This window comes from Monodelphis domestica, chromosome 2 (genome assembly GCF_027887165.1).
Source record: "Monodelphis domestica isolate mMonDom1 chromosome 2, mMonDom1.pri, whole genome shotgun sequence".
Taxonomy (NCBI): Eukaryota; Metazoa; Chordata; class Mammalia; order Didelphimorphia; family Didelphidae; genus Monodelphis; species Monodelphis domestica.
The window spans coordinates 123,815,286-123,839,915 of record NC_077228.1 but is presented as its reverse complement, the minus strand read 5'-3'; the positions used below and the strand labels follow the sequence as shown (position 1 = coordinate 123,839,915).

At 34.7% G+C, this 24,630-nt stretch overlaps 1 protein-coding gene across 2 annotated transcripts in view; it reads left to right on the top strand.

Moving 5' to 3' along the window:
- The first annotated feature begins 1,371 nt into the window (after positions 1-1,371).
- The window catches only part of USH2A (usherin), a 327,556-nt gene continuing 304,297 nt past the window's right edge, over positions 1,372-24,630 (top strand). For both annotated transcript variants that reach the window (XM_056815925.1, XM_056815924.1), the window contains exons 1-2: positions 1,372-1,478; positions 19,617-19,780. The gene's annotated coding sequence lies outside the window, so the exon portion shown is untranslated. The remainder of the gene's footprint in view (positions 1,479-19,616; positions 19,781-24,630) is intronic.

Sequence of the window (24,630 nt, the reverse complement as noted above, 5' to 3'; positions counted from 1 at the left end):
AGAGAGAGAGAGAGAGAGAGAGAGAGAGAGAGAGAGAGAGAGAGAGAGAGAGAGAGAGAAAGCAAGAAAGCTCTGGCTTCATCTGAACTAGTTAGAATTTCTAAGGCACCAGTCAAGGGAAAGGAGTCTCGAGGCAATGGGCCTTTCTCAGAGGTTCACACCTTCAGAAAGGGCAAAGAAAGAAGTCAGCCTTTACACTCACCAAGGTAATTGTCTAAAAAGAAAGCAGTCTGAAGTCTCTTGCATGAGCTCTTCCAGGGTCAAGTTCCACAGCTAAGTGTCTTCACTCCAACTCATACTGAAGGGAGTGTCCCACAGAAACACCAATGAGCAGAGAGAGTTTATTCTCAGAGTCACCAAGGCAGGAATCTCTTCAAGTCAGAAATCCTGAGGAGAAGTCCAAAGGTGAAGTCCCAAGGAGCAGTCCTCCAAAGAAGAAGTCTAAAGGAGATGTGACCAGGACAAGAAGTTTCAGACTTCTACAGTCCTTTCTCTATGTCACTTCCTGTCCCTTCCCCTCTTCACAGGAGCCAATCACAGCTTCCAAACTGCCTAGCATTGCCCAGAGTGGGTAGTCTCTGTGGGATCCACCTCTCATCCTATGAGGTTATAAACCCTTATCAAAGGATTCACAGATTCACAATCTGACTGAGCTGAAATGGTAGAGCTCTCTAAGTAACTTGCGAATTCTCTTACTTGATGGCTAACAAAGTGTTAAGTAGGGGTTTCGTGATTGATTAACTCAAAATAGACAAAGACAATAAAGAATACCTTTTCACACTGCTTGGGCTTTGTTTGTTTTTAAATTTAAAACAATCAAAAGCAAAATTATCCATTTCACTTTTGGTAATGCTTTCTACCTCTTTTTTTTTACCAAAAATTCTTCCTTTGCCCTTAAATTTGATAGATAAAATATTCCATTATGCTCAAATTTAGCCAAATAATTTTGAACTTTACTTGGTCAACAAAGAGATCTTCTGAAGCTTTCTCAGGAAAAGAGTGCAATGAGAATATGAAATCCATAAAGAAGATGAAATTGTAGTAAAAAGGAAATATTGTAAAGAAGAAAAGACTTAAATTAGGGATACCAATTATGAGCTGGCAATCTCAGTTGAGTAGTCATATTTTGGCCTGATTGAAAGGAGGAAAAACAGAGGAGAAGCAATCTGGAATCATGTCCAAAGGGCCATAAAACTGTCTATACACTTTGACCCAGCAAGACCTGTTTCCCAAAGAGATCAAAGATAGGGGAAAGAACCAACTTGTACAAAAATGTTATTAGCAGCTATTTTTTGTGGTAGCGAAGAACTGAAGGTGTCCATCAATTGGGGAATATGTAATAGATGCCACTATTAGGAGATTTATGGTAATAGGACAGTAACACAAGGAAACAAACTAGGGGAAAGATTGGATCTTGCACTCCCCCACACCACTTCCTGTTTCCCTCTCAACTGATTTGACTGCTCTTCTCAGAAATGGTATGCTTGAGAATTTCTTTTAATAACTAATTCTCACCCTCAAATCTTTAACTAAGAGGTCTTTTATTCTTTTAAATAGAGGAGGTAAGGAGAGGGACGGGAAGAGAGGAAAATAGGTTTCCCTAACTTCCTATATATTCCTGTTGATTGGAGATTTCACAATGTATTCAATTCAGGAAATAAAGTTATTTTTCTCTAAGGGGAGATGTTGACAGCAAAAGCTGACAGAGTTTCTTCTTAGCTAAGCTCCAAAGTCTTCTCAGTAGTTAGTCATAAATAATCATTGACCAAGAGAAAGTCTGGATTCCACCTTCCTCCCAACAGTCAGAGAAGAGGTAAGAGGTTCAACCAGCTGGGCTTCCTAACTGCTCCCTTCAAGATTCTATTGGAACCCTGTCTCCATCTTGGTTGATTGGCTTTTTACCAAATTTCAAGTGTCTTCCTTTTTCTTGCAGATCTCTTTTGTGTTGCAAGGTCATCAATTACAAATGGCTGAACAAGTTATGGTGTGTGCTTTTAAATGGAATTCCATTGTGCCATAAAAAATGACAGTCATTGTACACAGTAACAATAATAATGTGTGATGATCAACCATGAATGACTTAATTATTATCAACAAGCCAAGGATCCAGAACAATTCCCAAGAGACTCATGACAAAAAAAAGGATATCTGCAATAATAGATTAAAATTAAGTTAAATCCAAAACAAATTAAAATCCTTTGCTTTATTTCTTTCATGAATTTTTTCTCTAGTGCAAGTCATATGTATCTTCTTTCAATATATGATGAACATGGAAATATGTATTATATGGTAATATATGTTCAACCTATATCATATTACATACCTTCTTGGTTAGAGAGAAGGGAAGAGAAGAATAGAGTAAACATGGATTGTAAAATATGAGAAAACAAATATTAAAAATTGTATTGACATGTAATCTGGAAAAAAAACTGTAATTTTAAAAAACCCAAAAGAGGGAGCTAAAGGTTGGCAAAATGAAGCTTTGGCTACCCTAAAAGACAGACAGACACACAAACACACATGCCCCTACACTCCTCCCTCATTTCCCTTAGAAACTTTAAAACAAGGAAAACTAAATACATTTCTCTAAAAACACCTTTGGGTGTACTTGTGGAAAATTGAAAGCTTTTGGGAAGGAGGGGAAAGTTGAAATTTAAGTCCTTACTAGGAGCAGCAGAATACAGTCCCTGACAATGATATTGTCTAATTTCATTTTTACTGTAGTAAGAAGTCAATTTAATGAGTTTGTGAGTTAGTGGTTCGTACTGAAAGGAAAAAAGAAAAAATTAGGATCCATAGGAAATAGAAAAACAAAAAGAACTTTGAAGACAATCTGTCTCAGCCCCCTCAATTGATTGTTACCATCATCATCAATAATAATAATACTTATATAATACTTCAATATTATCAAATAGCTGTATGTAATATTATCTCATTTTATTCTTAAAGAAATCCTGTGAATTGGGTGATATTATCAATTCTTTTATAGATGAGGCTAAATGGCTTTCCCAAGGTCATGTAGATAATAAGAAAAGAAATAGAAATTGAACCCAGGTTCTTTAGAAATATTCTTTCTACCATATAAGTAGTTCCATTAGATGGGGAAGGAAATGAGGCAATCTGGCTATGCCTAGTTATAATGAGAATATAGTTACCATTGTATTTAAAACAGGGAATGAAAGCACAAGGAGGGAAAAGCCAAGGAGAAAATGGATTTGATAGGTTAGACTTCAGGATGTGCCATTAAAGTGAGCTTTTGCAGCTTGAGTTGCAAATTCTATCTTATGATTTGCACTGATATTTCTACCCAGCCACATTCCTACATTTCTCTCAGTTGCACACGAGATATTCTCCCTGTATAAAGGTTAATATGTTTTACAAGCAGAGCTGGAAGAAGGTGAAGGTTGAGTGGACAAGATAATAAGGTCAGTTCTGTACATCTTTGATTTAACGATAAGATGGCTAGTTGTTATAATGCATAGTGTGCTAAACTTAGAGCTCACAAGATGAGTTCAAATCCTGCCTCAGATACCTATTAGTTATATAATCCTGAACAAGTAACTTAGCCTCTCTAGGATTCAATTTCCTCATCTTTAAAATGGGAACAATAATAGCAGCTGCCTCACTAGGTTGTGGTGAGGTTCAAATGAGGTAACAGATGTAGAAAGTGTTTTGTGAGCCTCAACTTTAGCTATGATTACTTCCACATTCAGGTGAAATCATTTTATTTGCTTGATGGTTAGCAAAGTGTTTTGGAGTTAGAAAATGAGATTTAGGTTTGCACAGCAATGTATTAGTTGAAGCTATCAAGTATGAGTTGAACTTGGTATCTCCTGAGAGTTCTCTAAGTTCTAAGATTCTGTGAAAATCTATGAGCTAAGAATAGATAGATTTTTCAAGAAGTTTAACAGAAAAGGAAGACCTTAAATGGCATCAAAACTAGAAAGAATAGAAGAATCAAGCATGACTATAGACAAATTTGATGGAGCCCTTATATAAATTCAAATGGTTGTGTTTACGTTTTCCTCTTATGTGGCCTTGGTCACCCCACCTCTTTTTAACCCTTAGTTTCCTGATCTGTAAAATTAGGAAGTTAGAGTAACTGGCCTTCCAAGTCTTTTGCATCTCTATTACCCATTGATCTGATGAACCACTGCAATGGAAATATTGAAAGTGTATGAACCAAGAAATGGATACAGTAACAGAAACATCAGTGGTAAGGGACTAAACCATTATTAGCAAAGCAAGTTTCTAAAATAACCATAAATGCTATCCACAGCCAAAGAAGGAACTTTGGGGGTCTTAGTGAAGATCTAAGCATGCCTTCTTCCATTTTATTTTCTTCATGAGATTTTTATTGTATAAATGATATGTATCTTCTATCATGACATGAGCAATATAAAAATCCATGTTACATGAAAGTATGGGTATAACTTATATCGACTATTTTCTGTCTTAGAGAGGTGGTGGAGGGTAGGGAGAGAGAAAAGTCTGAATTTGAAAATGTAAGGAAACAATGGTCAAAACACTGTTTCTACATATAAATGAAAAGCAAATTTTTAGAAATTTTTAAAAAAGAAAATCTATGAGACAGAGGTAGGAATCTGATGGTGAGGGCTTCTCAAAAATTAAGATGATCAGATCAAGAATTATGGAAATTTTATGAGTTTGGAAAGCCTATACTGATGGCTACTGAGTCATCACAAGTGGAAGATCATGTAGCTGAGGCTGAATATGAGACAGGTAAAGTTAGAATGGAAAAGTTGGATTAGTAGAATCAGAAAAGTCAAGTTATAGGAGGTCATGAAGAGAGAAAAGGTTAGTTTTTGTATGAATTAGAGTGTAGCAGTGTAGGAGAGGCAGCTACATAATGCCATAAAGAACTGGTCAGTCTGGAGGACCCAAGTTCAGATTTTGCATCAAACATTTGCTATCTCTGTGACCTTAGAAAAGTCATTTACTCTGTCCTTAATTCCCTAGAGAGGAAAACAACAAACTACTCCCGTATCTTTGCCAAAAAAAAAATAATAAAACCTCATAAGTAGTATGAGTCATGGGATAGAAGATTATGACTGAAGAGTGCATTGCTGGATTTGAGGATCTTTGATAAAATATATTTTTGTGAGATGATAATGTCCAGGGTATTCATGCATACATTCTTTATATGGCTATAGCAGAATAAAGAAAGATGAAGGTTAAGAATATGTATAGTAAAATATTAGAGCGATAACAAATATGAATATTAGAGTACTAAGGATATTCATGGGATATTGAGTAGAGAGGACTCAGGTCATTAAGTGAGTTTGCTTGGATATCAGTAGGTTGCAGCAACAAGGATAGAGGAAGCATAGTAAAAATGGATTGTATGGACTTCAAAGATAGAAAAGTTGTTGAAGGATGATGTCATTGATATCGAAATATCAATGAGAAGCAACAAATATGCCAACCCACCTTCTTGATCCTATGAGTTAAGCCTAGTGGAAGGAGTGACTTTTCAGTGGTAACAGTTGCAAGGGATGAGGGGATCTATGAATAAAGTCAGATTTAAGTTAAAGAAGTATCAAGAATGTTAGTTAAAATGTTGTGGAAAGTAGAGGAGTTTTTTAAGGATAAAACACGAGTTCCAAGAGAAATGGTATAATGAGCCAAGTAGGTTTGAGAAGTAGGACTGATGAAATAGGTTTAGGAAGAAGTAATAACATCATAAAGCTTGGATCTCTGGCTACAAGAAGGGATAACCAAGGCTGGGCATCATGGAGAGAATAAGATAAAAAATTAAATTGAAGTGGCATGTTGGTAGATGTAAACTTTTCTATATCCATGAAATACCTAGACAGAGATCATTTGGGACTTCTTAGAAAACTTGAAGTGTTGGTGCTGCCTGCTGAGAGCCATCAGCTATTTAATTAAACTGAGATAATGGTAAAGAAAGAGGAATAGGAGTGGAGATTGTTCAGTGATCATAGAATTTTAGAGCTAGAAGGGCCTTTAGAGATCATGAAGTCTAAGAGCCTCATTTTATAGATAAGGGAATGAAGGGAAGTTAAATTACTTGCCTACTATCTCAAAGCTAATTAGTAGAAGAACCAATACTAATGTTAAGTCTTTGGCTCAAAGGGTTTGGTAATATCCATTATGGGATTTAAAAGAAAGATACCATATAGGTCTTCCTGACTCCAGTCCCAACTTTTTATCCCATGCTCCACCTAGCTGCCCCAAAGGTGGATGATCTTTTAGATGAAATTGGAGTTGCTGTCCAAGGTGGAAAATAAAAGTAAAGAGTAAATGTCCAAATGCATATTTGTGTTAATACAGTGGATTTATATTGGGATCAATTTCTCTAAACTTGATTTATTTAGAATCCCAGATTTAGGGCTGGAAGGGACTTTAACGATCATCTAATCTAGTTTAACCGCCTAATATTTTTATGAGGAAACTTAGTCCCAGAGAGACTGCCAGCCTAATATCACCCAGATCACAAATGACAGATTCTGTGTTTAAACACATCCTTTGACCTCTGACCTTCAAATCAAGTGTTCTTACCATATCAGCGTGGGTACACAAAGAATATTTGTATCAACTTTAGAATATTTCTGGCCAATTTTATTCTGGTAGCAATGACACATATCAGGTAAGTCAATGAGCGATTGTCTGGATAATCCATCAGAAATAATAGTAAAACAGAATAAAATAATACTTCCTTTAGTTATATGTATATTTTTGACAAAAAGATTTTCTCCTTGAATTATCCTGATAATGACCTCAAAACTCTATTTCCTTTTGTATGTGTAGACACAGCCCCAGTGTAACCATAGGTTTATGCTACCTGTCAGGTTCTAACTTTTCTCCTTTAATAACTCTGTGCAATGTGGCCAAGTTATGATTGTTGGGGGAACCATAACTTTGGATTTCCTGACATTTTCATCACTTGGAAAATCTGGTGAACGTGCTGCTGTTGCCTGGCTCTGCCCTATGTGAGTCATGAAATCCCTGTCATGAAGGGCTTGACAAGATGGCAGGAACTACCTCAATTTCAGTTATCAATCAATCTTTAGGCTTTTTAGCACCACCTACTGCTTCAGTTTCTGGGTCTTCAGATAGAAAAATAATAGCAAAGAGGGAAAAAATGTAAAGTAAGATTCCTTTCTGTACTTCATTCACAAACTAAGGCAGAAAAAAGGAGAGAGAATAATCTATTGTATTTTGTCATTTCAGTGAGGAAAACAGAGCAGACAATTTTAATAGCTTCCTTGTCAAAAGGAACACCATGATGTGTATCATAGTTGCTACCTGTTTCAGTGATATATAGTTTTCTGAAAATATTTTTCAGTATCACTATTTATTAGTGGACTCTGTCTCAAAATGTCCTTGCAAAGAAACTTTTGTAGCATTATCTTTAAATGAGAAAAATAAATATAAGTGCTCTTTCTCATCATTTAAGAATTTAAAAAAATCAAATCACTAAACCATCTAAGACCTAGGATCTAAAAAAATTTAATTCTTAAAATAATATGTTCTATTATGGTCACAATTTCAATAGAGTAAAGCTATTCAAATCTTTGGAAGACCGCCTAGTTATTTGAGGCTATAGTCAAATCAATACAATTTTAGTTCCATGTAATAAAATAAGCACTCCCCTTTAGTATCCTGAGATAAGGCTATACACAAGAGAAAATCTGCTTTATAATCCATTTTAAAATGTGTTGGTATTATGGAAAGTGTTTGTATCATTTTGAAGAAGTAATCTATAAGGTAAAATTGCATTTGTATCTCTGTAAAGGTTCTTCACCCTCATTCTAATCACTGATCAGATTTTATTTTTTTAGCATCCTCCCAAATTATAAAAGGAGAATTTGTTTCAACAGAAGGGGAGATTGAGAGGTCAGACTATATCCGTTTCACAGTGCCCTGATATTGATATAGGCACAGATGGTATTTTTGCTTTGCATTTGTTTTCAGTGCCCTAGATCTTAACAGATAAAATTCATTTTGTAAACTATCATATTCCACTTGGATATCAAATAATTTACCCTTTTTATAGCAAGATCTGTATTTCATCACAAAAGAAAAGAAGTTTCATTTTAACACTTTTTTTCCAGCAAAGCATTTACCTCTTCAGCACTGGATGACCACATAGCATGTAGTAAAAAACAAAAATGGCAGCATATTACTTTCAGGTTTTATAGACTAGAAGAATGAATAAAAAATGCCTGACAAATACAAATACCATTAATAGGTTAAGGAGAACCACATTAAAAAAACGTTAAAATACAACACGCCTATACTTCTCTTTCAAAATCTTCAGTCTTAAGCTTTTAGTACCAGAAATTGATAAAAGACTACAAACATATAGCTACAAAATATTTCATCAGTGATAATGAGTTTTATTGATATATTTAGTATTTATATCATAATTATTCCTTGATAGGCCTTACATATTCAATGTGGCTTATTTTGTAACATAGAAAACAAAGCAAAATAAACCTGTAAAATGATGTTATTTATAAAAAGCTTTCTTTTTCCCCTTCCTATTTTAAATGCTCTCAATTCCTCTGGCATTCCTCAATATTTTAAGTGGCAGTATCATTTCATTTACATTTAAATATCACAATTTATTTATCTAGACCCTAGCTGATGGTTACTTACTTTTCCCCACTTCTTTTTAACCAAAAAAGTACTGTTATGTGTGTTATGATATATCTGGCAATTTCTTGACTTTGAACTGCTTGGAGTTAGGTTCAACTTGGGGATCTCTGAATCTAAGGGTTGGGACATTTTATTCACTTTTTTAGGATAATCCTAATTTGCTTTCTACCAATAACTGTTGTGTCAACAGTATATTAATATGTCCATATCCCCATATCTCATTGAATTAAGAAATCTTGCTAGCTTTTGTTATAAAAGATACTTCCATTCTTTTTTTAAAAGATACTTCCATTTTTTTTAATGATGTGACCTTTTAAAGCCAAAATATTTAAAACCAAAATATATCTATTTGGAGACAAGTTGTATGGTATAGTGAACAGAGACTTATATTTAGAATGAGGAAAACTAAGTTTAAGGTCAGCCTGTGATACAAAATATTTTCGTGACCATGAGAAAGTCATTTGAACTTTCAGATGTCTAGACAACTCTCTTAAAACTAGGTATTAGATGGTAGAGTTGCTGAATTACATCAGAAATAGGAATTTTTACAATAAGTTCCCTTCTAAAGGACCACTATATGCCAAAAGATATATATAGCAGTTCTTGTTTAGACAAGGAGTTGGAAATTGATTGGATGTCCATGAGTTGGGAAAATAGATGAACAAGTTATGATATATGTTGATTATGAAGGAAACTACTGGGCTTTTAGAAATGATGAGCAGGATGAGTTCAGAAAAACCTGAAGAAACTTATATGAACTAATGCAAAGTGAAGTAAGCAGAACCAGAACAATATAGTACAAAGTAACAATAGTGTAATAATGATCAAAAGTGAAAAAACATAGCTACTCTGATTATTGTAAGGATCCAAAACAATTCCAAACAACTCAGGATAAAAGAAAATACTATTTACCTCTGGAGAGAGAACTGATGATTGAAACATATTTTCTTTCAACTTCTTTATTTTTCTTGCTATTTTTGAAGCATGACTAATATGGAAATATATTTTGCATGACTTGTATAACAGTTATTATGTTCCTTGCTTTTTAAATGAGTGGGGGGTAAAGATTGAGAGGAAGAAGGGAAGTTGTAACCCAAATGTTTAAAAAATATGAAGGTAAAAATAAATTATTTCTTCGGGATAAATAAATAACAATTCTTTAAAGAATTCACTTCATTAACATGGCATATATCACATCAAGATGCTACTCCTTGTAGTACAAACCAGACACAGACACACACACACAGAGAAAGAAACACAGAAACACACACAAGGAACTTTTTGTGGTACATAGTCTAAGTGCTAGTTTAAATTGTTTGTTTATTTTTTCTTGTCAAACTTATTTCATTTTTAATCCGAAGTTCTGGTCAAATAGAGAGATTTCCCCCAGTAGACTAGACTGTTAAGAGTTTTGCTCAGCACAGAGCTACTGTACTTACTGATTCTTGCATTTCTATTTCTTTCCCTGTGATCTTTTCTCTTTCAAAAATCAATGCCAGATCCTTTTATAAGGTATTTCAAAGTCTAAAAAATTCATTTTCTCTTCATTTATACTATTTTTTCATCATTTCCCTTGAGTGTATAGACCTTTGGTTTCTCCAAATTAATTTTATTAATATTTTTCTCATTTTATAAAATGAGGCCTCCATAGTTTGACATATCAATAAGTATGTAAATCATTTTAGGTAGGAAAATCAGTTTATTATTTTAGCAAAGAATAGCCATGACCAATAATATTGCTACAATTTTTTTCTTCAACTTATTTTTTCTGTAAATAATATTTTATAATTGTATTTATGTCTTAAGCATGTTTTGCTAAATTGACCCAGATTTTATCCACTTTTTAGTGGATTAAATTTTTCTTTCATCATTTTCTCCTTTTTATTTTCATACAGAATTATACTTTTTGAAGAATTATTATTATGTGACTTAATTTAAATTGATGAGCATCTCACTCAGTTTTTATAGTTTTCTAAATTGCTCTCATGGTTTAACCTTTTATCAATATGTATGATGTTTTCCATGCTTTACTGATGGTTATGCCTTTAATTTCTTTACTTTGAATTCTCCCCCTCCCCATCACTAGCATTTCTAATCTCTTATGATATACAGAGAGGAGGAATCCTTACTTTGTCCTGATAATTAATGGGGCAGTTTCTAATATTTTCCTTTTACAAATAGTGCTAGCTTTCAGTTTAGGATAAAATATTTTAAACCTATTTTTTGAGTGCTGAGGGTAAAGTTTTTAGAGGAGTTTCTCCATCTGTTGATATAATTATGAGTTTGTTGTGAAGTTTTTATAATTGTTTTCTTAATACTAAACCACATTTTCATCACTTATGTAATTCCAACTTGGTTATAGTGAATACTTTTTAATATGTTGTCATAGTATTTTATCTAGAATGTTTGTATTAATATTTATGAGTGATTCTAGTCTGTAATTCTCTTATTTTGCTTTATTTCTCCCTCTTTCAGTAATGAGGGATATATTTGTCTCATGAAAGCCATTTGGTGTAACGTTTCTTTTTCAACTATTTAGAATAATTTTATTAACATATATATTAATTGCTGCTTAAATGGGGGAGTTTTATTTATGAATGTATCAGATCAAAGTTCTCCCCTCTGATAGTTTATTTATGGTGTATTTAATTTATCTTTCTAAGACTGATTGTGATATGTTTACACATGATCATCCATTTCCTTTAAATCCTCAGTTTTGCTGAAAAATAAGTATATATGGTAATTTATAATAAACCATCTCAATTAAGTGATAATTACAATTAAATCATCCATCCATTATAACCAAACCCCATCTTACATTGTGGAAAGCTTTAATAATGTTGTTTAGGATAAAAGCAAGGAACATTTTCTAAATAGGGGTATGAGTAGAACTGGATGTTTTGGGATGTGGTACTGTCTCCCTCACTAGAGATTTCCAAGCAAAAGATGGATGACCACTTGTAAGGCATATTAGTAGTGTGGATTCTTGTTCACTGAGCCAAATGATCCCTACAGTTTCTTTATACACACTAATTCTGCGATTCTGTTGAGATTCAATGAAAAATTCTAAAGGGAGTAGACATGTTCATTCCTAGAATATTGTCCTAGAAAAATAGTCCAGTGGATCCATAGGTATAATCTCAGCTCAGCACATTATAGCAAAAATAAAGGTATTGAGCTAAAAAGACTGAGATGACAACTAGTATCTGATTTCTCTTGTCTCCTCTACTAGTATATAATCTATATTATATTCTGTAACTATTCATACTCCCTAAGGCACTCTCTCTCTTTCTCTCTCTCTCTCTCCCTCCCTCCCTCCCACTTTGACCTTCTCCCTCCTCTGCCTCGTACTAGACATTTCTAACTATATACTCTAGCAATAATTCAAAATGTATATGTACAAAATATAAGTCATCACTCCTCCTGTCCTCCTTCCAAAGTTCCCTACTTCTTTTGAAGATATCATTATTCTTCCAGGCTCTCAAGTTTATAAACTTGATATTATCCCCACATCTCCAAGCATCTTTACTTCACATAACCAAAGAGCTGCCAAATCTTGACGTTTTTATTGAAACTAAATCTTATATTTGACCCCTTTTCTCTACTAACTTAGTTACTCCCTTAGTTGAGACCCTCATTATCTCCTACCTGGATTATATTAATTGTCTCTGAATTGGTCTCTTTTTTCCAAGTGCATACTTACTCCAAGGTAGTCTTCACAATATGCTAAAGCAATTTTTGTTCAGCTCAGTTGTTTCTCCCCTACTCAATAGACTTCAATGAATATTGCTTATACAGTGTCAAACTTAAATAGAAATAGGTCCCCTAAGCCATACATAAGAATCCCTTCAAGCTGCAAATAAACCTATAACCATTATCTTACCTTGTTGTATTTTTATTTATTTTTGTTAAATATTTCCCTATTTCATTCTTTTTAAAGTTTACCTTTTATCTTAGTATAAATTTTGAGAAAGAAGAGCAGCAATGGCTACACAGTTAGGATTTATTTGGAGCCAAATTTAAACCAAGGTCCTCCTGACTCCAGACCTGGTGCTTTCTCTTCTGAGTTACCTAAATGCCCATCTCCCCTCAACCCCCAATTACATTTTAATCTATTTTAGTCCAGCCTCAGAAGTGTTGTGAGTGGCATGTTTAATACTGCTGGCTTAAAAGATAAAAATATAAGTCTTTTTGTTAAGCATTTAAGGTCCTTCAAAATCTAGCACCAACCTGTTGTTCTTATCTCATTATATCCCCTTCCAGAAAGACCATCATCCTACCAAACAGGTTTCTCTTCTTCTTGTTTCTCACATACACCACCCTATCTCCTGTCTCCTTGTTTTGTTTTCCCTTTCTTTCTTTCTTTCTTTCTTTCTTTCTTTCTTTCTTTCTTTCTTTCTTTCCCTTTCCCTTTCCCTTTCCCTTTCCCTTTCCCTTTCCCTTTCCCTTTCCCTTTCCCTTTCCCTTTCCCTTTCCCTTTCCCTTTCCCTTTCCCTTTCCCTTTCCCTTTCCCTTTTGCCTTTCCACCATCTTGGAATTAATACTGACAAAGAGAAGTAAGGGCTAGGCAATGGGGTAAAGTGATTTGCCCAAGGTCACTAAGAATTGTCTGAGGCCAGATTTGTCCTGGCTCTCAATCCTCTGAGCCACCTAGAAGACCTACCCCACCCCTGTCTTTTCAAAGTCTGGTCTCCCCAACTCCATACTCTCCCCCAGTGCCTGGAATGAATTCCTCCTTCAGCTTCACCTCACTGGTTCTCTCTCTTCCTTTAAGTGTAACTGAGATGCTCCCTACCAAAAGAAGTCTTTCTTTTTCCTTGGTATTAATGACTCCACACAAGCTATTTTGAATTTAACTGCCTTATATTTATTTGTATTTGTTATCTTTATATTTATTCTGTTTTTACATACACATGCACCAGTCATCTCATTTGATATAGTGAGGATTGTTTAATTCTTTGTATTTGTTTCCCTAGCACAGGGACTGGCACAAAATATACTTTACAAATATTTGTTGATTACTTGAGGATAAAAGACCAGATCTTGGAGAAGTGCAAGACAATATCAAACAATATCTCACTGAAACCATTGACATTGTGCCTCAGTTTTGTTTTGTTTTCTTCTTTTTTTTGCAACCCCCTTTGGCCTGTATCCTTCTCATTGTCTGTCAATAAGCATTTACTATACTTACTGTACTGTTTTACTCACTCCAAGGATATTGGATATTCTGAGAATCCAGTTCCTAACCTGGCTAGTTCCCTGGTTTATCCTCTTGCTCAGATTCTGATTTGGAACCTGATCCTCCTTACTTAGGAAGGATTTTCCTCTAGTACCTACAGGAGTACTAGAAAGGCTCAAATAAAAAGGTGTATTATCTCTAAAGTGCTTATGCAAGTGTTCATTATTTTTATTATTAAAGAGCTGTTTTGTGCTTCCATGGATGTTTAATCTTAAAGGTCAGCATGATGGTTTCAAAATCCACATCTGGGGGCAGCTAAATTGTACAGTGGATTGAAAGCCAGACCTAGAAGCAGGGGATTCTGGGTTCAAATCTAGATTCAGAAACTTCCCAGCTCTGTGACTCTGGACAAATCATTTGACCCCCATTGCATTGCTTTTAACATTCTTCTGCCAGGGAAGCAGTGCATAATATCAATTCTAAGACAGAAGGTAAATTTTTTTTAATCCTTACCTTCCACCTTAGAATCAATACTTTCTATTTGTTCCAAGGCAGAATATGATAAGAGTTAGGCAAAGTGGGGGGGGCGGGGGATTAACTGACTTATCCAGGATCACACAGCTAGGAAGTATCTGAGGCTAAATTTGAACCTAGGACCTCCTGCCTCTAGGCCTGGCTCTCAATCCACTGAGCTACCTAGTTCTCACCAACCTTTTTTTTTAAGTGCATTTCCAACTTATCTGTTTCTGAAAATAATTAGATCAATGGTACTTACGATCTCATTTCTGGCACTTAATAGTTTTATGACCATGAGTAAGTTATTAAACATTTCTGTATCTCAGTTTCTTCATCTGTAAAATATTTGTTTGACTAGATGACCTCTACGATATCCCCCAGCTTTGAATTTGTATTCTTATAACTTGATGAAAAAAAAATTACCTCAAGATGGAATTAAATGAGTTATTGGTCATTGCTAATAAGATTAAGTACCATTTTTTATTCTGTAAAATGCTTAATCAACATCTTTGTTTCACAACAAAACAAAACATTTGTTCCTCTTTATTAATGAAAGTGTTTCAAGTAGGAACCTGTAAATTCTTTATCAGTCACTAACCAGGACTTCTATCTAAATAAACAATATTGATAGAGAAAGCAACAAACAAAAATAAATAACTCCCTGTTATTTGAGTTGGAAAACACTCAACATATATAGTTAAAGGTTTGAATAAGAGGACTAGTAGAAGTAGTATATTAACAATCTAAAGAATCATTTCAAAAGCACTGAAAATATTGTGGCCATAAAAGGGAGCATTTGAATAAAATCTTGTGTTTTACAGGGAAAAAGTGCAAGATTTGTTGCTTAATATATTCAATTGGCTTGAAATACATAACCTGAAAGAATGGCTGGAGAAAATCCACCAAACAAATTTATGATATAAAATGAAGAACACAAATTATGTTCCTTTTGATGGTTCCATTTAAGATAGTATGATGGCAAGACAACTGGTCTGAACAAGGAGATTGAGGCAAGCTCTAACACTAATTACTAGTCACATGGGGCCAGTTTCTTGACCTGCCTATACCTTAGTTGCTTTATTTATAAAATCAGGGTATTGTATGAATTGGTTGTGAATTCTTCTATGAAATAATCCTGCCAATAGTTGGTCCATGTGCCTCTGTATATATATATGGCCATAGTTTCACATGTGGGTTCCTAAATCATATGCTTACCATGACTAAATAATGATAAAATCACACAAGGCATCATAGCAGGATGTCAAGCCCTAGAGAGGCTATTAAAAACTTAGCATTTCCAGTTCCCCTGTTGATATTAATTTAACTTGCAGAGATGAAGTACAGAATAGTGTCCATTTTCATTAATGTCTTAAAATTATAATAGACTGTCTTAAATATATAGATCAATAAATATACTAAGTATAAATTACATATATTGTAGAAAATGAGTTGAGTATCCTCTTCTCACAGAGTAAAGCACAAGTTTTGGTCTTTTACACAAGGAGTGTACTAATGAAGCCAAGGTCATGGGTTCAATTCCCAGAAGAGCCATTAGCTTCATTCTATTCCTTGGTCACAGACTGTACTCTTAACCCTGGCTAGCTAGCATTCAACTGAATACTACCAGTCACATGGGGGTATGGGTGAGAGTGTTTAGATGGATCAGCAGAAATCCAACTCCACTACTAAAAAAAAATCGGGTTTAAGTGCCAGCTGCATTGGTAGTAGTAGGAGGGCACTTCTTTATTGGTGGTTGTCATTGCTGTTGTTAAAACAGAAGATTCTTAAATTTGTGTTAGTTGTGTCAAGTGACTTCTTGATGATTTAGAGAACCAAGAGGTTAAAAAAAGAAGCAAAAAAAAAGATTTTGTATAAGATAGAAGCATGAGATATTTGGGAAAAAAGAATGTAGTTTCAACAGAGAACATATTCTTAAATCTATCCTCAAAATTCTCAAGTGGAAACTTTAGACATGGTTGACATAGGTACCTGATGAATGAGTATCTGAAATTTTGCATAGAATAGGACATCACTTATATGGCACCCCATGATGTCAGAGTAGATAGCACAAGACATCTATACAAATCCAGCCTATATCTGTAGAACCAGCTGCATACACTGAAGAAGATTCTAAATAGGCCCTTTCCTCAAGCCATTCAGTGTTATCCATTGGCAAAATATTTATCATAAGTACTCCAAAACATTGTTTTGCACTTATTAGACCATGAGCTCTTTATGAGAATAAATTATCTTTTGTCTCTCTTTGGATCCCTGGGATTTATCTCAATGCCTGGAACATAGTAGGGGCATAATAAATGCTCATTGATAGGGTATTATAGCCATATGCTGTGTTATATGCAAGGAAAGTGACCACTAAATTATGAATAATCTGGGGAATCATAATAATATAAATTGAGAGTCTGAAGGAACCTCAAATCTTACTGAGTGCATCTTCCTCATTTTACAAAGAAAGAAACTGAAGCCAAGAGGGGTTAAATGTCATACAATTTATTAACATCTGAATTGGAATTTGAACCCAGGCATTATTGGCTCTAAGTCCAGAATTCTTTCTGTTACATAACATCTGAAGCCTCATTTTTAGATGAGAATTGTAAGGAGAAAAAAGGGGTTAATTATATAAAAAGGTTGGACTGGGTTATATTTAAAATAGGGTCACCTGAAATTTAATTTATTCCAAAGAGATTTATTTACAAAATATAGAAAGAATGAAGTAAGAAAATCAGAGAGAGGTTAGGATAAGATATCTAGCCTAAGCACTAAGTAATTTACTCCTGCCGCCTGGCTCAACCCAAGCAGTGAGAGTTAGTCCTTAGCTGGCCTTGGCAAAGCTGAGGACCTGGGGAAGTCCCTCTCAAGAGTCTCTCTTGAGTCTAGTTTTTTTTTTTTTTTTCAGAAAATATCCAGGCAATGTAATGGACATCTCCATTAGTGGCAATGCAGCAATCCTGAACAACCCAGAGGGATCTATGAGAAAGAACAGAATCCACATTCAGAGGAAAAACTGTGGGAGTAGAAACACAGAAGTAAAACAACTGCTTGACTATATGGGTTGAGGAGATATGCTTGGGGATGTAGACTCTAAATGAACATCCTAATGCAAACACCAATAACATGGAAATGGGTTCTGATCAAGGACACATGTAATACCCAATGGAATTGAGCATCAGCTATGGGAGGGGTGGGGGAAGGGGAGGGAGGAAAAGAAAATGATTTTTGTAACTAAGGAATAAAGTTTGAAATTGACCAAATAAAATTAAAAAAGAATTTAATAAAAGAAAATATCCAGGAAAGGAGTCGGCCTTTTTACTCACCACGTGTCAGGACAAAGGAATTTATTTAAGAACAGCCTCACCACAAATGGTGTCGAGTCAGCAGATTCTTCTCTAGTCTCAACTCCAAAGAATAAAGAACTCTCCGTCACAGGAAGTTCAACTCCAAGTAAAAACTGCACTCAGGAAGTTGTAACTCCCTTTTAAAGACACTTTCTTTTGCATCGCTTCCTGTGCCATCCCGTAATTTTACATCTACCAATCACAGTTGAAGCTTTGCTTTAGTACTGCCTAGGGGTCATTAAATTCTGATTAGTCACCCACTATTGCACTGTTGGGTCACAGACTTCCCCCACTCAAGTATGAGTGGGGTGTTTATACCTTTGGTGATTAAATCTAAAAATTGGCAGATCTCCCCACTCAACTTTAAGTAGGGTGTTTACACTTTTAGTAATTAAATCTAAAAATGGGCAGGGGAGTTAATTTAATTTTTATTATCAGGGGAGAGTTAAACTTAATCTTCACAGAATCATGTAATTATAATTACTTAGTATTTGGAGCTTTATAAGAGAATCAGGTGTTAAAAGACCTAGAAACACCAGATAGTTTGAAAAAAGACCTGATGTCTCTGGGACTGTGATTGTGGGCTGCTCACCACATGTGAATGTAAGATATTTTCCTTTTCTGCTTAAATATGAATTTTTTTTTTAGTTGATGATAAAAGTTTTTATTTTTTTTCCTTTTGAACATTATTTTATTTGGTCATTTTCAAACATTATTCACTAGGGGAAAAAGATCATTTTCTTTTCCTCCACCCCCCTCCCTCCACCCCTCCCATAACTGACACGCGATTCCACTGGGTATCACATGTGTTTTTGATTCAAACCCATTTCCATGTTGTTGGTATTTGCATTAGGGTGTTCATTTAGAGTCTCTCCTCAATAATATCCCCTCAACCCCTGTAGTCAAGCAGTTGCCTTTCCTTGGTGTTTTTACTCCCACAGTTTGTCCTCTGCTTGTGGATGTGAATGCTTTTCTTAATGAAAAATTTACCAATATTTTACCTGTTAGGTGATGATGATGATAGTCGGGGAAAATACAGTGTTATTTGTCCCATGCTTTTCTTCTCTTCATAGTGGGCCAACTTCATATAAAATGACCATGTAGGACTTTGGCCTGCAGACTAGCCATTCCCCTATCTAGCCATGCTTTAAAAAAAAAATCCTTAATCTCATTCTTTCTGGGTCAGATAATGCATCTGAGGAAAAAAAATGTTTTATCCACTGATATGCATGAAGCATGTGCTGTGGCACCTAATCTATACTCAGTGCTTCTGCCATTGTTTTTGTCTGTGACATAGTTTATAGCTAGTTTTTTGTGGCTTTTCCACAGTTTCCCTTTCTGTAAAATGAAATTCAACTTTCACATCATGGAATCAACTATGTTCTTTACCATGGTAACATTCCCAGGAGGCACCATACAGAGCTCTCAGTAGGTGTGCATTATATGCATTTGTCACAGTTATGATTTAGTTTTGTGGTTTATCTATCTGGCAATGGGATTATGGGAAGGGGGCACTGCTATAGAAGAGAAACTGTGATAAACGATTCTGATACCTAAAAATGAATGAGTTAACCCCAAAGAGAAACAATAAAACTATTTCAAATTCTTTGGATCAAAATCAGATCTAAAATATGGCCTTTGCTAGAGTTGTAATTACATCTTGAACTGAGCTATAATATTCACCACCTCTGAAAACAAGAAGCATGAAGAAATTACATATAACTTTAGTTTTAAACAATGATATCAAGATCAGCCCAAATTTCTTGCAGAATCTGTCCTTTGAGCTTTAGTTAAGAACAAAATCATTAACTTCATTTATGGAGGAGAAAAAGAAATCAATTACATGGTATTGGTTTCCTGTTTGTGTTGAATTTTGTTTAGTATGAGAATAAGTCTAACTTTTACAAAAAACAATGTCTTAGGTATACAACTTATGAATATAAACTCATTGTGCATAATATCGTGGGGTATGCACCAAGCAAGGAGGCAATTGTGACCACATTAGCAGGACTCCCAGAGAAGAGCGCTACCCTGGAAATACAGGACCTCAATCACACGGCAATTAGAGTCGGATGGTCTAGACCAAGTAAGTGATTTCCTAATTTTTTTATTCTTTTTTAAATGCTTATGTAGACATTTCCAAAGGACTTATGATGAAAAATACTATCCATCTCCAAAGAAACAACTAATGGAGTCTATTGCAGATTGAAATGTTTTTTTTTCCTTGCTTGTTTTTGGTCTGTGTTTCTTTTACTATATGGCTAATATGGAAATATGCTACATAACTTTATATGTATTATCTAGGATAGCTAGGTGGCACAATGGATAATGTACCTGAAGTTAAGAAGATCTGAGTTCAAATTTGGCTTCCAACACTCACTGTGTGACTGTATTTGCCTCAGTTTCTATACTCATAAAATGAACTGGAGAAGGAAATGGCAAACCACACTAGTATCTTTGCTAAGAAAACCCTAAATGAGGTCATAAAGGGTTGGACACAACTGAAATTATTGGATGAAAAAATGTTTAATCTGTGTCAAATTGGTTGCCTTCTCAAGGAGCAAGCAAAGAATAGAGAATTCATTCTTTTTTAAGTTAAGCATTTTTGCTTACATGTGGTTAAGAAAAAAGAAATGATTAAAAAATAAAAAGACTATGTGAAAGGTGATTTTCTTGCAGGAGAACCTAGCTCTGTGCCCTGGCAATGAGTAAGATCCTTTTGATATAATGGCTTTCCCAGAAAGAGTCATCTTTCCTGTTTTTTATAGATTGAGCTTCTTAACAGTAATCTGATCCAGACTACTTCTGGGTGTGAACACTATCCACATTTATGTTCTCTTCCTCGTTCTTTGTATGACTACAAGTTCTTTGAGGTAAAGAACTGATTTCACTTATGTCTGTATCACCAGCTGTATCACAGTCATTATTACATAGCAGATTCCCAATAAGTGCTACTTAATGAATGATTTGATCTGGTCTTCTCAGTAGCCAGAATAATTAAATTATATATAACTATTTTTAAAAAATAACTGACATTTGTATAGATCTTTGTCTCAAGCTATTGTTTTATAGTTCTTTTCCCCTCCATTCTCCCCATTCATCCTCCTTAAGGATGTCATCATTTCTTCCTTCCATTTCAATTTTTCCTACCTATTTCCCAGACCTGTACAGTATAATGTCCTGCCTCTTTGCTCCACTGAAAATTGTTCATTGCAAAGTTCTCCATAATTTCCCAATTGCCAAATCAGTTGCCTTTTCCTCATTCCTTTTCTTTTTTGACCTTTCTCCAGCATGTGATAGTATTCATATTTTTCCTCTGAATACCCAGTTTCTTCCTTCTGGGCTTTTATGACCCTTCTTTCTCCTGTTTTACCTCTTAATCATCTGACCACTTCTCAGACTTCTGTGCTGTATCCCCACTTATATCATTCTCCTGGACTGTGGGTTTACCCCATAGATCTGGCCTTCTCTACTGTGACTTCATCAGCTCATGGGTTTATTTATTTTTTCTCTATGAATGATTACCAGATTTATGGCATTTGCACATATAATCTCATTTGAATCTCAAAATAAACGAGAAAGTAAATTCTATAGATATTGTTTTCTAAATACTAATTTTAGTGATTTGCCCATGGTTGCAGTAAGTGTCAGGGATAGGCTTTGAACCATAGATTTTGCTGATTTCAAGTCCTCTACACTTTCATCCAGGCTACATAGCCTCTGTCTTTAGATTGGTATTTCCGTGGGTCCTTAAAGTGCCATCCAGTTCTTCCATGATATAATTTTCTATTTTGACATTGAATAAAAAGAAAACAAAACTGTATTCATCTTGGAAATGGTCAATCTGATTGTCCACAAAGGCAAACCTAAAGCCAATGAAGAGGCTTAATCACTGTGGCTTTGTCAGGATTTCCCTCTATGTCAAGAAGGTGAAGGAAAACCCTCTTTTAGATGCAATTCTGAGAAAAAGTTCTTGCCCTCTATGAATGAAAAATCATCCATTCTTCTGAATGAGAAATAAAGTTAGGAAAGGCTGCCAGGCAGCTGGCTGGCTATACAACAACTCCCACTCCCTTCTGACCCAGCGTAGATTTTGAAGCAGCCTAGAAGAGAAATGCTTTATATTTCATTACTGGTCCCGTGAGTGATTTAGTCCCAATTTGTTTGCAGCGTTAATTGGAAATTAAAACCGACACCAGTTGTGTTGATCTACATTGTCACCAAATAACTAGCACCGGAGAAGTATTATTAACTCATCTTAACAAATGGCTATCAATCCTGGAGGTATTAGAAACATGCCATATTCTAATAAACTGTGTCACTTGGATCATGTGTCCATTTAAACCATTTTAATGGAAGGATAAAGAGGTTAATTGATGCTGGTGGATATTCTCTGAAACAGCATAGGAAGGAAAGCAGATAGTCTTTCATCTTAAGAGTATATTTCAACTTGGGCATATCTTTTTGGAGAGATGGGCTAGAATATATCATTTATTGCAAACCCTCCCCCTTCCATTTAAATAGGAAGCCTGCTCACAAAGCAGGATCCTACACCCTCAGCTGACTTGCAAATACATCTGTTAAAGAATAGCTGGCGGATTTTCAGTGGTATAGGCTCTTTATTTTATAATTGCATGCCTGAAGTAAGCTTGCTTATAAAAACTGACAAACCTAATAGATCTGAAGCAGCTCACTGAAGTTTCATTACCTTGGTAATCTGAACCTCTGACCTTCGGGATGTAGGTAATGCAATCGGCTTTTATTTTCATTCGTACCAAAGAAATTTCCCAGACACCTATTTGTGAATACAAAGGTTAAATATTGAAAGAGGGTCATCTCTCCCAAAGCTTGGTCCTTGATCATTTTCTTTCCTTGAACAATGCATTCAAATAAGTAAATTAGTTATCCTCTTGCCCAAAAAGTGCCACTCAGTTCCAATACTATTAATTTTAAATTGTTTTATTTTTTGCTTTGTAGGGCATAGTTGGCAGGTAAGGGTATACAATCTATTATCCTAAAAGAAATTTAAAAATTCAGTCCCTCCCAAACTCTCTTTCCCTTTCCCTAGCCCTCTTTTTCTTCTCTCTCTCTCTCTCTCTCTCTCTCTCTCTCTCTCTCTCTCTCTCTCTCTCTCTCTCTCTCTCTCTCTCTCTCTCTCTCTCTCTCTTCCTCTCTCTCTCTGACTCTGTTATTTTATTATGTAGATGTATGAATATCTATCTATCTATCCATGTATGTGTGTATACACACATATATAGAGATTATATATATTTTATATGTGTATAAATATATATATGTATATATATATATATTTGTAAGAAGTGAATTTCCTTTCATCCAGAAGAGGAAATAAGATTAAAAGAACAATGTGGTCAACTTTCTGATCTACCTATCAAGCCAGAGAACTTGACTGAAAGATCATATAATGAGCAGCATCTGTATACCTATTTACTTATTCATTCATTCATTCTTCTATTCACTCCATAAGTATTATCTATTTTATTGTGGTACTGTTTCATGAACTATTTAAATATAATAAAGCATTAACTTATATTCTAATTGGTTCCTCTTGTTTTGATTGAATTTATCTTGAAAGACTGATTTTTGTATAAGAATGTTTATTGATTATATCAGGATTATTGGTTAGGTCAGCATCAACCAATAAAGTGATATAGGTCTCCATGTTGATTTCTTGAAAACTAGGGACAACCTGAGCTGGGGCAAGGAGTTTGATGAATTGATTTTTAGAAATTCATTATTCATCTGCTCCCTTTACCATTTCTAAGATATCTTTAATTGGTGATAGCCAATTAAGAATTGGTCCATCAGACCCTTAAACCTTCCCCAAACAGCGATGGATAGCCATGTCCACAAGAAAAGAATCCTTGTCTTAGCAAATTCTATTTAAAAAGAAGACATTCCTTGGGATATCTATGGAAAAATAAAATGATAAAAGTAGAAAACTAGATGGTATTTATGATCTGGATCCCAGACACAGGAATACACTGTAATTCTTTCTAATATACAGGAATTAATATAGTATATGAAAAAGAAATTTTTATATTCTTGAAGCTGACAGTATAATTAAGCAGACAAGATAGATATACATGAAAAGTAAAATAACATGTTAAGGGCTAAATAACAATTCAAAATAATCAGGAGTTGGTAATTTACCTACTAAGGAGGCAATAGATTTTTGTTTTGTTATGAACATGCAATTCATTATTTGGTGCTTTTATTTTTACTTTGTAATGTGTTTGCTTAAACAAAGTGACTATTTGAGTTACAAACACATAGAATGAGCTTTACTGCCAATGGGATATGTGGTGTAATATTGTTAGAAAATTAAAAAGAAAATAAAGAAAAAATTGATTTGATGTAAGAACCCCATTAGAAGACCTACATTCTATTTCTAGTTCTGCCTCTAGTTGACCTTGAACAAATCATTTACGTTCTGTGGACTTCATTTTCTCAACATATATAGACTAAATTATTTCAAGGGTCCTTTCCACCCACCTAGTGCTATTGTATTTGCCATAAGGTGTATGATTAGGTATATGTTGTATAACATACAATAAAGGGTGAAGTTTAGAAAAAGCAGGGATTTGTATGAAATGAAGTGGTGAGGGGAAATTTCATGGGGAAGCTACAAGGTCGGATAGAAATTGAAGTCCTAACATATAAAAGATGAAAAGGAGGGGGGAAAGTTTTTCAGTTGGGAAGAATGGCATAACCAAAGAATGATAGTGTGGAAGAAGTTCTGGACTCAAAATTAGGGTGAGTTGAATTCAATTCCATCTCAAAAACTTACAATTTGCATGGCACTTAACAAGTCAAGTAGCTTATTTGGGCCTCAGTTTTACTGTTCAATAAAATAAGGAAGTTAGACCTCAGAGGTCTATTCTAGCTCCAAATCTGATCTTATGAAAACAAAGA